Source organism: Meriones unguiculatus, chromosome 11 (assembly GCF_030254825.1).
Source record: "Meriones unguiculatus strain TT.TT164.6M chromosome 11, Bangor_MerUng_6.1, whole genome shotgun sequence".
In the NCBI taxonomy this organism is placed as follows: domain Eukaryota; kingdom Metazoa; phylum Chordata; class Mammalia; order Rodentia; family Muridae; genus Meriones; species Meriones unguiculatus.
The window spans coordinates 45,898,493-45,912,032 of record NC_083359.1 but is presented as its reverse complement, the minus strand read 5'-3'; positions in this window follow the sequence as shown (position 1 = coordinate 45,912,032).

Genomic DNA, 13,540 nt, shown 5'->3' with positions numbered 1-13,540 from the left:
ACATCTGCATTCTAACACCTGGAAGCACGACAAAGCTTAGTAACATTCCAAAGGCCCACTGCCCCAGCTGTATTTCATACAGGGCCTCTTCTCCTTCCCATGATGTGACCATACCTCTTGCAGGAGCCATTCATGAGAAGGAAATGACATCCTCAGAGATGTGCAATCTGATAAGGTGGCTGCAAGCCATGGATGGCCTGTACATTTCACCTTGAAGGTGAACAATGGACTCAGTTCCATGGTTAGTGATGTAGTCTCATGGCAAAGCCTCAGTGGTCACATGTGGGCTGGTGGCTGATGGCTGTCATGTGGTACAGCTTATCGCTAGGGCATTTCCATCAGCACAGAAAGATCTACAGACAGTGCTGTTATCCATATCCCATGATTTCTTGAGGCATTTACTGGAGAGTCGGTTGCCAGCGTCATCTCTCAGGCATCCTCCAACTCCAACTTAAAAAGCAAGCATTTCTCCAGGATCAAAGAAGCCCACAAGATCTGTGATCTTAACTCCTGAGCCATCTCTTTAGTTGTCCCCCCTTTCCCAGTTTCCTCTCTTTTGTGTGTGGGTGTGGATTTGTGCATGCCACTGCATGTGTGTGGAAGTCAGTGAATAACTCTTGGAAGTTTTCTTTTCCGTGTTGTGGAGGCAGAGTCTGCAGTGAGAATTTTGAGGTTTCAGTTTCTTAAAAAAAAAAAAAAAAAAAAAAACAACAAACAAACAAACAAAACCACAGAAATTGGAGTATATTTTAATTTTAATCCCAGGTGTGGGATATGGGGCTGATTCACACTGTCCACAACAGCTGACTATGCTTTGCCTCATGCTTTCGCAAAGGTGTGGTTTTGCCAGCTGAAGATAGTTTCTGCTGTTATGCGACACGTGGAATTCTGGGGAGTTTTTAGAGGGCACCTAAATGCTGGGGCCCCGAGAGGTGGAGTGCATTGTTGGTTGGTTGTGGTAGACTGTTTGTTTGTTAAGTAGTCATGCACAAAGAAGAAAACAACAAGTAGAAATTAGATATCCTGTTGGAGGATCAAACTTGTCCCAAAAAGCTCGGTGCCTCTAATCAACAGGAAGTAGCATAATGATAATGTCACCGCCTTTCTAACCCCTGACTTAATTCAGGGATCATTTTCCTTTCATCTCTATTCTTTTTTCTCTCATTGCTAGTGTTAGGGGGTTGAAAAAAGAAGAAAGGGGGTGAGGGAGGGTGGAAGAAAGAAGAACAAAAATAGCAAATGCCATAGGTTACAGTGTCTGTCTTGCTTCTGCCACTGTACTGCTCACTCCAGGATTAGCTGGCCTCTGGAGCTTCCAGCCAATTCTCCTGCCTCTGTCTCTGTGTCCCTGTGGCAGTGCTGAGATCGCAGATGGGAGTCCATCTATCCAGATTTTTACTTGGCTTTTTTACAGAAGTCAGGTTGCCAGGCTTTGTAGTAAGCATTTTTATGCACCGAGCCTTCTCTGTGGCTCCCTAAGTTATCCTGACCCCACAAACTTCTGAGGCACAGAGTGGTGGCTTGCTCAGTCCACAGTAGCAAGCAGCAGAGCTGGGTGTGGACTCCAGACTCTGACATGTCCAGGCACTGGGCCAGGTCTTGCAGCACCAGGCCTTTCTCTGTCCCAGGGACTTTCTTTCTTCTAAGCAGCTTTCTCAGACTTGGCAAGACAAGAGTTAAAACATCAGGTGCTGCACTGCTCTTACTCCCACAAGAGCAGACTGTGCCTGTAGCAGAGGGAAGGTGTAGACAAAAGGGCAGATGTGAGGTGGAAACCAGCTTTCAAGAAATTGCTATCAGGTGATTGGTATTAGCTTTGTTATTCCACAGTGACCTTTCTGAAAAGCCCTTCGCTTTCTGTCAGCCCAGGAAGCCGATGTTGCCCAGGAGAGCAAGCTTGTCCCCAGGACTGCTGAAGGCATGTGGTTGTAATTCTGCACATTGCTTCCTGAAACTGCTTTAAATGTAAAGTGATTGTTACCTTGGCCCCTGAATGCCCGTGGAGAAGTGAGAAGCCATAGGCGCATCTTTATGCACAGACATGGGTTCAAATCCCCTGCTCAGCCATCCTTGAACTCCATCCATTTCTTCAATACCTGATTGCGAGATCTTTTCTCGGGCAGGCACTTGGGTAGCTTCATTAAGGCCCATCTTCTAATTTCTTGCATACAGAAAACAACTCCTACCTTGATGTATGTCTGAGAGGGAATGACACAGAACACAGAGATCACAGACAGTGTCTCTTCACTGCACATGGTAACGTGCAGTACCTACCCTCATGTCAGTGACTCGTGTTATTTCACCCAGGAAGCAAGTTACAGTACCATACAGTTAAAATTTTTGTAGAAAGTAAGGTACAGAACTGGGGGTGTAGCTCAGTTGGTAGAGTGCTTGCTAGGCATGTATGAGGCCAAGAGTCCTATCCCCAGCAATGCATAAACCGGAGGGGTGCGAGCACTTGGCAGATCGAGGATGGAGGATCAGGATTTCAAGGTCATTTTCAGCTAAATAATTTGTTTGAGGCTAGCCTAGCCTACACAAGACCCTGTCTCAAAGGACAAAATAAGAACAACCAAGGAATCTGTGTGAACAGTGTATAGACAGACAAATGCTGTCACTCAAACCTTGGTATTAACACCATTCCACTCTCCAGAGAGGAAGCAATGCAAATGTCCACCAACTGAAGAAGACTTAATAATATGTAATGATCTATTCCATGTGTGCTAGTTAATTTTTGTGTTAAGTTGATATAAGATAGAGTCCCGTGGGAAGAGGGAGCCTCAGTTGAGAAGATGTCTCTGTATGACTGGCTTGTAGGCAAGTCTGTGGGGCAATTCTTGATTAATGATTGATGTAGGAGGAGACTATACCACTCCTTGCCATGACATATACTCAAAAGGTGCTCTACCATACCACAAGGAAACTTGCTCAACTATGTTCATAGCAGCTTTATTCATAACAGCCAGAATCTGGAAATAACCTACATGTTCCTCAAGCAAAGAACAGATAAAGAAAATTATGGTACATTTACACAGTGGAATACTACTCAGCTATTAAAAACAAAGATATGCAATTTGCAGGCAAATGGGTGGAGTTAGAAAATATTGTCCTTAGTGAGGTAACCCAGACCCAGAAATTCATGCATAGTATGTATTCACCTATAAGTAGATATTAGCCATAAAGTACAGGATAACCATGCTACAATCCACAGAGCCAAAGAGGTTGAGTAACAAGGAAGGCCCAAGGGAGGATGCTTAGGAGAAATCGCACTCAGAAGAGTCAATAAACTAGACATTGAAGGTGAATGGAGGGAGGGAACAGGGTAGGAGAATAGGGGTGGGGATTAGGAGTAGAGAGAAGGGTGCTGGGTGAGAGGATGGAAATTGGAGGTGGGAGTCATATCTGGAATTTGCCAGAGACCTGGGATAGGGAAGGCCCCAGGAAGTCTGTGGAGGCCTCTTTAGCTAAGACTCCTAGCAGCAGGGAATATGAAGCCTGAAGTAGCCTCCTCCTGTAGCCAGGCAAGACTTTTAGTGGAAGGATAAGGACACCAACCCACCCACAAAACCTTTGACCCCAAATTTGTCCAGCCTACAAGATATGCAGGGACAAAGATGGAACAGAGATTGAGGGAATGGCCAAACAGAAACTCGCCCTGTTTGAGACCCATCCCATGGGAGAGAACCAGTCCCTGCCACTATTAATGTCACTCTGCTATCCTTGTAGACAGGAGCCTAGCATAACTCCTCTGAGAGGCTTCACCCAGCAGCTGATGGAAACAGATGCAGAGACACATAGCCAAAATTAGACAGTGCTCGGGAAGTCCTATGGAAGAATTAGGGGAAAGACTGAGGGAGCTGGAGGGGTCAAGGACCCCCCCCCCAAGAAGATCTACAGAGTCATCTAACGTGAGCTCATGGGAGCTCACAGAGACTGAACTACCAGCCAAAGAGGATTGGTCTTGGGCCCACTGCACAAATGCAGCAGACACACAGCTTGGTCTTCGTGTGGGTCCCCAGCAACTGGAGCATCGGCTTTCTCTGACTCTGAGGCATGCCTTTGATCTGTTTCTTCCAATTGGGCTGCCTTGTCTGGCCTCAGTGGGAGAGGATGCACCTAGTTCTTCAGCAACTTAATGTGCCAGGGTGGGTTGGTACCCATGGGGGAACTTCCTCTAATCTGAAGAGCAGGAGAGAGGAGAATGGGGGTGGGTGTGTGTGGAAGGAGACTGGGAGGAGAGGAGGGGAGCTGCAATCAGGTTGTAAAATGAACAAATAAAGATCTTAGAGCTATACTACTGTGTACCGCTGGGGGCACTGATGCCTTGGAGGCCTCTGGGAAGAGAGATGGGGCCACAGCCAGCTTAGTGGGAAGGAGAGGGTTTAGCTATTTATTGACATCTGGATGGATCAACATGTTCCGTTGAGAAATGAGGAGAAGTCATCCTGTTCCTTCCAGAGTCTGGTTTTGGGAGAGTAATATCTAGTTTCAGTTGTCACCAGCCCGTTCTGCTCTCCTTCCTGGGTCACCCCCGGGAGCTTACTGATGCTGGTAGAACATTGTGAGTAGTTTTGATCGGTTTCAGCCATCTCCCTCTACTCTCCCCATTTTGTGTCAGATCTTTGCACAGTTTTGGGAGTGTCTAGCAAGGGCGCATCACTGGTGGGTGCAGAGACAGGGAGGAGCGCCATGGTGGACTGGAGGGTGCTCTGGCTCCTCCAACAATCATTGCTTACAATGATTATTATAGGTTGTCAACGTGACAGAATCTGCAATCACTGTGGAGATAAACCTCTGGGCGGGGATCCTGGAAATCGGACCTGATCCTCTTGCTTCACAGCAATAACTTTACTTTAGGTTATTGCCCCAGTCCAGAAAGCTTTCCTTTAAGGGCAATTTGAGGCTTATTGAAGAGCAGAAAAGACAGAGATAGATCTTCCCCCTTACTTCAGAGTCTCCACGCATTCCAGCAGCGCTGCTCCCACCAGCCTTGCTACAATGAAGCTGTTCAACATACTGCTGTCACCGAAGACCATAGTTTACACAGGGTTCTCTCTTGGTGATGTTCATCTTAGGGTTTGGACCATGTATCTACTACTATGGTATCACACAGAACAGTGTCACTGCTCTGAAAGTCCTCCTGGCTCTGCCTAGTTATCTCAGCCTCCCATGGACTTTTAACACCAAAGTTTTAACTGTATCCCTCTAATCTAGAGTGGGAACCTTGCAACATGTAACCTTTGAAGGATGGTTTCTTTCACTTAGTCATTTGTATCTGAGTTTCTTCCATTTCTTCTCATGGCTTTGTAGCCCAATCCCTTTCAACGCTGAATAAATTCCCATTATTTGGAAAGCCAGCACTCTATTCTCCACTGAAGGACATTTTGCTTTCTTTAGGTTTTGGTCATTATGAAAAAAGCTACTATAAATATCACTGTGCTGACTTTTGTGTGGAAGTAAATGTTCATTTGAGTGAAAACCAAGGAAATACAATGGATCCTGCAGGATCACAAGGAACGTATGTTTAATTTGGTAAGAAATCAGCCCACTGAGTTCACTTAGGGCTGGCTGTATATACATGGGGTTAGGACGTCTGCTGTAGCCCAGGGAGCCTCTCTGGAGCCGAATTCTTGGGGAAACTGTAGCCCATCAGCTGCCCAGCATTCCTTTGATTCCATAGCTGCACTGTATAGGGAACATGCAGGGACAGGCGGAGGCGGGGTAAAACGCCGACCGACTGGGCAGATGGGAAGCAGACATCAGGATGGAGAAAGGAATCAAATATGACCAGAAAAGACCCTGCGCGTCGGAAGGAAGGCAAGGCGTGAGACTCTGAAGCCTGGCCTTGGGCAGGCCTGGGAGTTAGCCTTACCCTCGCGGAGTGAGATGGGCAGGCTAACACCTTGCCTTCACCCTGCACTCTTCTCCTTGGGTTCCACCCCGACCATGTGTACTACTCAGAGAATGCAAAGGGATGCTGCTGCCAAGGCTCATCCTATCCTGCTGTCTTTTATAATTTCCTCCTCTCTCTCCACCTCTCATTTTCTCTTTTCCAGCCAGTGATAAGCTAGGGACTTCAGGTCACAAAGAAGCTTTGATTATCTGGCTCCCTGGCAGCTCCTTTCATCTCAGGAACATTTTGCAAGCTAAATCTAATCGATGCAGGGTGGCAGGCTTGCAGGCTTGCAGGGAGGGTTGCATCTTCCAGGGTTAGCTTCCAGAGCTCTGCTTAGGGAATAGCCTCTCACATCCATTGGACACACAGGCCCTACGCACAAGGCTCTGTGCCTGCTATGTTCTAAGGCATGGCAGCTCTACTTCTTTCAACTTTCTGAAGGGTTCCTTTTTTAAGATCAGGAAACTGAGGCTCACTTGTTTAGGGGTGGGGAGTGGGCCCTGGAGCGCCAATTCCTCCATGCCTGTCTCCAGTCCCTCTCATCCCTACTGTCCCTAGCCAGGCCAAAGGCAGTTTCTAGCTCACGGTGTGGGTTCAGGAAATACAGATTCAGGTTCCCAGCTTGATTCCCAGATGGCTTTGGATATTATTGTTCTGCAGGGGGATTTCAGCCATGGGTGAAAAGGGTGGCTTGTGCAAAAACAAAATTTTCGATTTCTTCTTTCTCAGTTGGGAAAATGTGTTCCAGACAGCAGTGCTGAGCTTCAGGAGAAAGCAGAGGAGGAACTCAGAAGGAGCCGGAGGCTTTGGGCAGTGGGGCTGGAGGGAGCGGGACTCAGGCAACCAGGACTCAGATCACTGAATTGTCCTCACAAATAAAGGGGCTAAACAGAGGAGGCTGGAATGCTGAGGTCGCAGGGGAGCTGAGGCACCCAGCCTGGGCTCCTCACATACTCAGGGAAGAAAGCATGGAAGAGGCAAAGTCTTGAATTTTGGGGTCTGGGACTCCTAAAAATACAAGCCATGAGGCCTGGAGCAAGTTACTAATGTCTCAGAGTCTCAGTTTCCTCATCCCTGAAGCAGATGAATCCATGAGTGGCTGCCTCTGCTCTCTGGGGAAGGCAGCACGGAACTGGGTAGGCACAGCCTTTATATAGGATTTTGCAGAGGGCAGAGTTTTCTCGGGCAGGGATTTCCAGAATGTGGATTGCTGGGATTTCAAGTACTGAGTTTGGGGAGCTCAGGGTTTGGTGGGCTTTCCTATTCAGGGATTGGTCAGTTCTCCTGCTCAGGGATTGGTGGGTTTTAGTGGGAGGCTCATGAATGGGTCAGTTTTCCTGCTCATGGATTGGTGGGTTTTGTCCAGACTTTTCACCCCATATTTGCACAATCCAGGATGAGTCCTACTGAGAGGTTGGAGATGACAGTTACAGAGGTCTGGGGGTAGTTGGGAGCCAGGCTGCTGGAGCTCAGGTCTGGCCACTTTTCTGCCTTGAGGGGTTATAAAGTATACAAAGTGTCCAAAATTTACAGAATCACTGTGAAGGCAGTAGGCTGAAGCAGGAAAGGTTGTCATCATCATGGACAGCTCTCATGGCAGCAGCAGTAGGCATTCTGAGGCAGAAAAGGTATTGATTTCCATAGTAGTAGGCAGAGACATGAAAAGTCACCATAGACAGCTCCTGCTGAGGTGCTGACAGGAGCTGCCATTTTGTCTTCTGTCTCTACAGCCTCAGGGTGGGGAGGAGGGGCTGGCAGTGGCCACTTGAAATCTTAGTGGCGCACTGCTCAAGGGCTAGACATAGCTCCTGGGGGGGTATACTGGCATAGCTAGGGAGGCTTGGGGGGGCAGTGGGCCACCACAGCTTGGGGGAAGAAGTGAGCCACCACGGCTTGGGGGGTAGCCAGATGGCTTGGGGCGTGCTGCCGTGTTTTGTGATGGTCCACTCTCTCTGCCAAGGCCTGGGACAGCTGCTGTGGCTTGTGGTGCTGTTTCTGCCAGGTCTTTCTCTGCTGTGGTGGTGGGCTGCTTTGAGCTGTCTCTGCCGTGGTGGGCCCAGTTTGGGGCGGCTACTGTCGATGCTACTGCACCAGGCCTCCTCGGCTCTCTCTACGGGCCACTTTGATCGCTGTCATTGCAGTGACAGAAATCCTACCTCTTTAATGAACCTAATCTAGATAATCCTTCATAGGCATGCTCAGAAGCGTGTAGCTTAGAAGATTCTAGATCCTATCATGTTGACAATCAGTATTAACCATTACAATGGAATATTATAGAATCCTAATGTTTGAGAGGTTGAGAAAGGATGATCACAGGTTCAAGCCCAACCTGGGCTACATATCCAGAGTCTGTTTCAAAACCCCTATTAAACAGATAGATAGAGACACAGAGAAATTCTGTCTCAAAAAACCAAAACCAACCAACCAACCAAACAGACAAACAAAAAAGAGATAGATAGCCACCAATGCCTAGTGGCTCTCATTATGCACAGCAACAGCAACACTGTAAGGTTTATACAGTCATTCCCAGATACCCTTTATATGCTTCCCAAGCCCAGAGCCTAGTTACTTATGTAATATTTTTGCTTAAATCATCCTTGTTAAAGTGATTTTAGACAGAACTCTCTATGCTGCTACTGATATGAAAAACCACCTTTCTTCCCATGGAGGTATCTGTAAAAATGGGTGTCATGGAAACCGAGACACTGGATTCCAGCCTGGAGTGTTCTGTTTTGTGTCAGAACCCAGGCACACTGTCACTGTGAAGGGAGACATTCCGATGTTACACACTGGATGGTTTGTTTTTGGACCTCAACTTGATGGGATTTACCGTGAAAGGATCGTTGTGGAAGCAGGTTTCTGGGAGGGTTTGGGAGGGCATGTCCAAGAAGGACTGACTGAGGTGAGAAGACACCCGAAGGTGGGCAGTGCTATCCTACTGGCTGGAGTCCTGGTTTGAATAAAAGGGAGACAGTGAGCTGAGCCCCAGCACTCGTCTTGCTCTGCTCCCTCGTGGTGGATGTGACTCGCTGCCCCACGCCCTTGCTGAGGAGCCCTCCTCACCACCATAAGCCGTACCTTTGCACTCAGAGCACAAACAAACCCTTCTTTTCTTAAGTTCCTTTTCTCAGGCATTTTGTCACTATGAAAAAAGTAGCTAGGCCATCCTGAAAGCATTTTGTCCTGGCCTCAAAGTGACACCTGCTCCTTGAGGGTAATCACAAGGATTCCATGACAAACGGAGAGGCAAGGGCTGACCCTCGGTGTGTCCACATGTTGACTGGATGATCTCCAGTCCCAGCCTATCCTGAGAGTGCATCTGCTTTAGTTACCTTCTCTCTTCAGTGATTGAAAACTACCACACAAGCAATTTAAGATGGAGAGTTTGTTTGGACTCACAGTTGCAGACAGACAGACAGACAGAGCTCATCCTGGCAGGGGCCAGTTAGTCACATTGTATCTACGGCAGGAGCAGCCAGTGAACAGGAAGTGGGGCTGGGCTATAAGGCCTCAGTGTCCACCCCAGTGACCCAATTCCTCCAGGAAGGCTCCACCTCAGAGATCCCCACTGGCTATGGAGTCTTTGGGTAACAGTTCACTCTCAAACCACAGCAACAGCCCATATGTGGGTGCAGGAGACGTGTTTGTGCTTGTTTCTCATGGTTCCCTGCTCACCCTGCCCAAAGACAGCATACAGCCTGACACATGGTGCTTTATAAGCAATAATGATTATATACCTGTTGCATCATATTGCCAAGCACTGCTTTTTCAGTAGCTTATTCAATCCTCCTTTATAATCCTGTAGAATGAACTCACAGCAGCAGTGCCTGTGAGCCAAGGCGTGTGGTTCTACTGAGAGCATTCATGAAGGTGGTTGGCCTAGTTCCTGGAATCAGGGGACAGTGGGTACCAGGGGTTTGAGCTCATGAAGGCTAAAATCTCAGTGGTCAAGTTAGCATACCTCTGAGGGTGTCTGCGAGTATTCCAGAGAGGATCAGATCACAGGGGATCCATATGTGAGGCGAATCTGTTGGGTTCATCTGTCACTCCACTTGTTGTGGGATCCACTTACACCCAACATAACTCAAAGATAAGGTCAATGCAGATGGCAAACATTTAATCGAACCACCACTGACTGATCAGGGCCACAGAATAGACTCACGAGCTGATTGTTCAGCATATTTAAAGGATGAAACGGTAAAGCCAGGGGGAGCAGGGAGAGCTGTAGCATTGTCCAATCATATTTTGACATAAGGGAGCTGAGCAAGGGAGTGTCCATCAATCAGGATAGAAGTAGGTTTCTGGGCCTGGGCACATGATGCCAGCAAGATGGAGAAGTTGTTCTTGAGATGGCTGAACTCAGGCAACTGTTTCCTTACAAGCTGTCCCTGTGACATCAGGACTCAGACAACTGTTTCCTTACAACAGAAGCTGTTCAGCTCTTGGGAAGTCCCCAGCTCCCCAAGGGCCTGGGACCTTGAACTTAGTTTCTCCCTTTGATCAAATGAAGTCTGAAAATGAAATGGTAGTACTTAGAATAAGTTTCTTTTGCTTGTTCCCAACACACTGGTCACCAGGGTTGATCCACAAATATGGCTGACTGGGCAGGTGTCTCTTTTCTCCCTCACCATGTTGTATCCTCTGTCAAGAGGATGCCATTCTTGATAGAGAAGAAGTAGTCTTTCTCAAGGGCAGATGAGAAGCTGCTCTCCTTTTGCTGGAGCCTCCAAATTAGCCTCCACTGTCCATCTGTAGGAGGACAGAAGGAAGCCAGGCTTGCAAGACCTCAGACACATCAGGTGACACAATGCAGGGGACTTTCTGATTTTCTTTAAAAGGAAAGAAAAAAAGGAAGGAAGGGAGGAAGGGAGGAAGGAAGAACTGAAGGAAGAAAGAAGAGAAGACCTAATCAATGGGTTCATCTCTTGCCATCTTTGTAATATGATGGCATTATTGGGAGGGATGGAAAGTTAGCTGGGGCCTAGTCAGAGAAAGTAGTTTATCAGGGATGTGTCCTTGGGACCCATATCCTGACTAGGCTCTCTCTCTCTCTCTCTCTCTCTCTCTCTCTCTCTCTCTCTCTCTCTCTCTCTCTTCTGAGATAGTGTTTCTTTGTATAGCCTTGGCTGTCCTGGAACTCACTCTGTAGACCAGGCTGGTCTTGAGCTTACAGAGATCTGCCTGCCACTGCCTCCTGAGTGCTGGGATTAAAGGTGATAGCCACTGCAGCAAGCCTTAATTGCTCTGTTTCCTGTCTGCTATGATGTAAGCTGCTCCTTGCTGCCCTCTTCACCATTGTGAACTGGCAGGTCTGAAACCATGAGCCAAGACAAACCTTTCCTCCCTTTTTAAGTTGTTTGTGCCAGGTTCTCTGTCACAGCAAAAGAAAAATTGACCTTTGGTCAACAGGTGTTGGGTGCCACCCTTTCTATGTCACCTGTGACCAGATCAGACCCAGCACTCACCTGGTCTGAGAGGGGCTGGCATAAGGACTGGAGGCACAGGGTCCCCCTTTGAACTTTCATCTCAGTAGTACTCAGTCTGTGGGTTGGAGCTACAGTAAAACTCCAAAAGCTGCAGTGGGCTCTTTTGTACTGGTTCCAAGCCTCAGTCTCCTTGTCTATAAGATAGGATCAGGGATAGAGAGAAAAGGCAGTGAGTAAAAGTGCCTGCCATGCAAGCATGGGGATCTGAGTTCAGGTCTCAGAGCCCATGTAAAATCTAGGTGTGGGCCAGCAAGATGGCTTAGTGGGTAAAGGCACTTGCTACCAAGCTGAAATGACCTGAGTTAGATCCCAGGGATCCACATAGGGAGAAGAGAAAACTGATGCTTGCAAGCCATCGTCTGACCCCTGCACGCATGTGGCATGCATCCATGCGCACATACACCAAATAAAGTGAATAGAATTATCAATTCAATTAAATACATGAAAAAATTAAAGACTTATTTTAAGGGCACGAGTGTTTTGTTTTTATGTGTGTGCGCCATATTCGTGTCCCTGCCTGCGGAGACCAGAAGAGGCCACAACTCCAGATGCCCTGGAACTGGAGTTAAAGATAGCTGTGAGCCGCCATGTGGATTTTGGGAACCAAACTGGGGCCCTCTGCAAGAGCAGCAGATGCTTTAAGCACGGAGCCATCTCTCTGGCTCCCAAACCCCACCATTTCTTTTTTTACAGCCAAGCTTGGTGTTACCTCAGTGCTGGGATGGCAGGGACAGGAAGATCTCTGGGGGCTCACTTGCCAGCCAGCCTAACTGAATTGGCGAGTTCCAGGTCAGTGATAGAACCATCACCAACCAACAAACAATGACAAAAACAAACAAACAAACAAACAAACAAACAAAACCCCCAGGTCAACAGCATCCTGAAGAGCGACACCACAGGCTGTCCTCTGGTTTTCATAGGCATGCAAGCATATGATGCCCTACCCCCACCCCACAGATGGCAATATTATCGAAGTCTTCACAGGGTTTATGGCATCAGCATGGCTCTAGACCAGGGCACAGCCTTGCAGGCAGTGCTCACTACTGAGTACTTTGTCACTTTAACACTCCTTATACGGTGTGGAGGCTGGGGAAGAAGGGGGCATCCTCGGCCACAACAGCAGCCTCCAGTTCTCAAGCTCCAGCGCCTGAAGACACTAGGAAGACATAGTCCTGACAGGTTAATGGGGTTCGTCTGGTTGCAGGGCCCTAGCTTTTATTTCCCCTTTCTCCCAAGCTTAAAGAACAGCATGCTGTTTTTATAGTGTGCCTTTCTGCTCACTCCCAGCCCAGCGACCCAGGAGTCTCACTGCCATCCTCTGGGGGATTCTGTGCAGACTGTGAGTCTCTGCAGAGGGTGGATGCGGCAGGGTTGTCTGGCCTGTGTCTAGACGCTTTATTACCCTTGCTTGCTGTAGAAATTTTGAGAAAGTGCTTCTGAACAAAACTTCAGGCTCTGGGGGACAGCCATGGGTCAAGGGTCCTAGTGTAGCCACTGAAGCCCTCTGATAGAGATGTGAATAAAGGGGGGAGCTAGGCACAGTGGCACAGGGGTGTAGGGGAAATCTGCTACTGTCCCCTCAGTTTGCCAGGACCCTGAAACGTTGTAAAGATAGTCTAGTAAACAAAACATAACAAAACTACAGCAATTCCAGGGCCAGAGAGAGCAAGGAGGTGGATCAGGGAGAGGCCAGCTTGTTGACCCCAGTGGTCAGCCACCATGTCCATTTCTCAGTGGGGAGACCAGGGCTCATAGGATCCAGCATGACTGAGCTGGAGGAAGTGGCCTAGTTCTTGAAGCCTTGAAGATGTGTGTCTGCACTTGGCCTGCGGTGCTCTGGGGACACACACTGACTGGCTGCTTAGGCTCCTTCCCTGGCTTGGTGTTTATAGACACACCTCTGGGACGATGGTGCAGAGAGGAGCCAGGCATCCTGCAGCCCATCCCAGCATGCCCAGTCTGCCTTGCACAACTTGGCTTTCCTTAAAGCCTTATTTTGATGGTTTGCTTCTTGACTTCTCTGTCCTTGTGTTAGCATAGTGTTAGGATTTCTCTAGAGGAACAGAACCCACAGAATGAATGCATTTTCTCAAGGGTGTTTGATTGTCTTACACAATATTAAACAAATAGTCCATGGTATTTCTAGCACTCAGGGAGG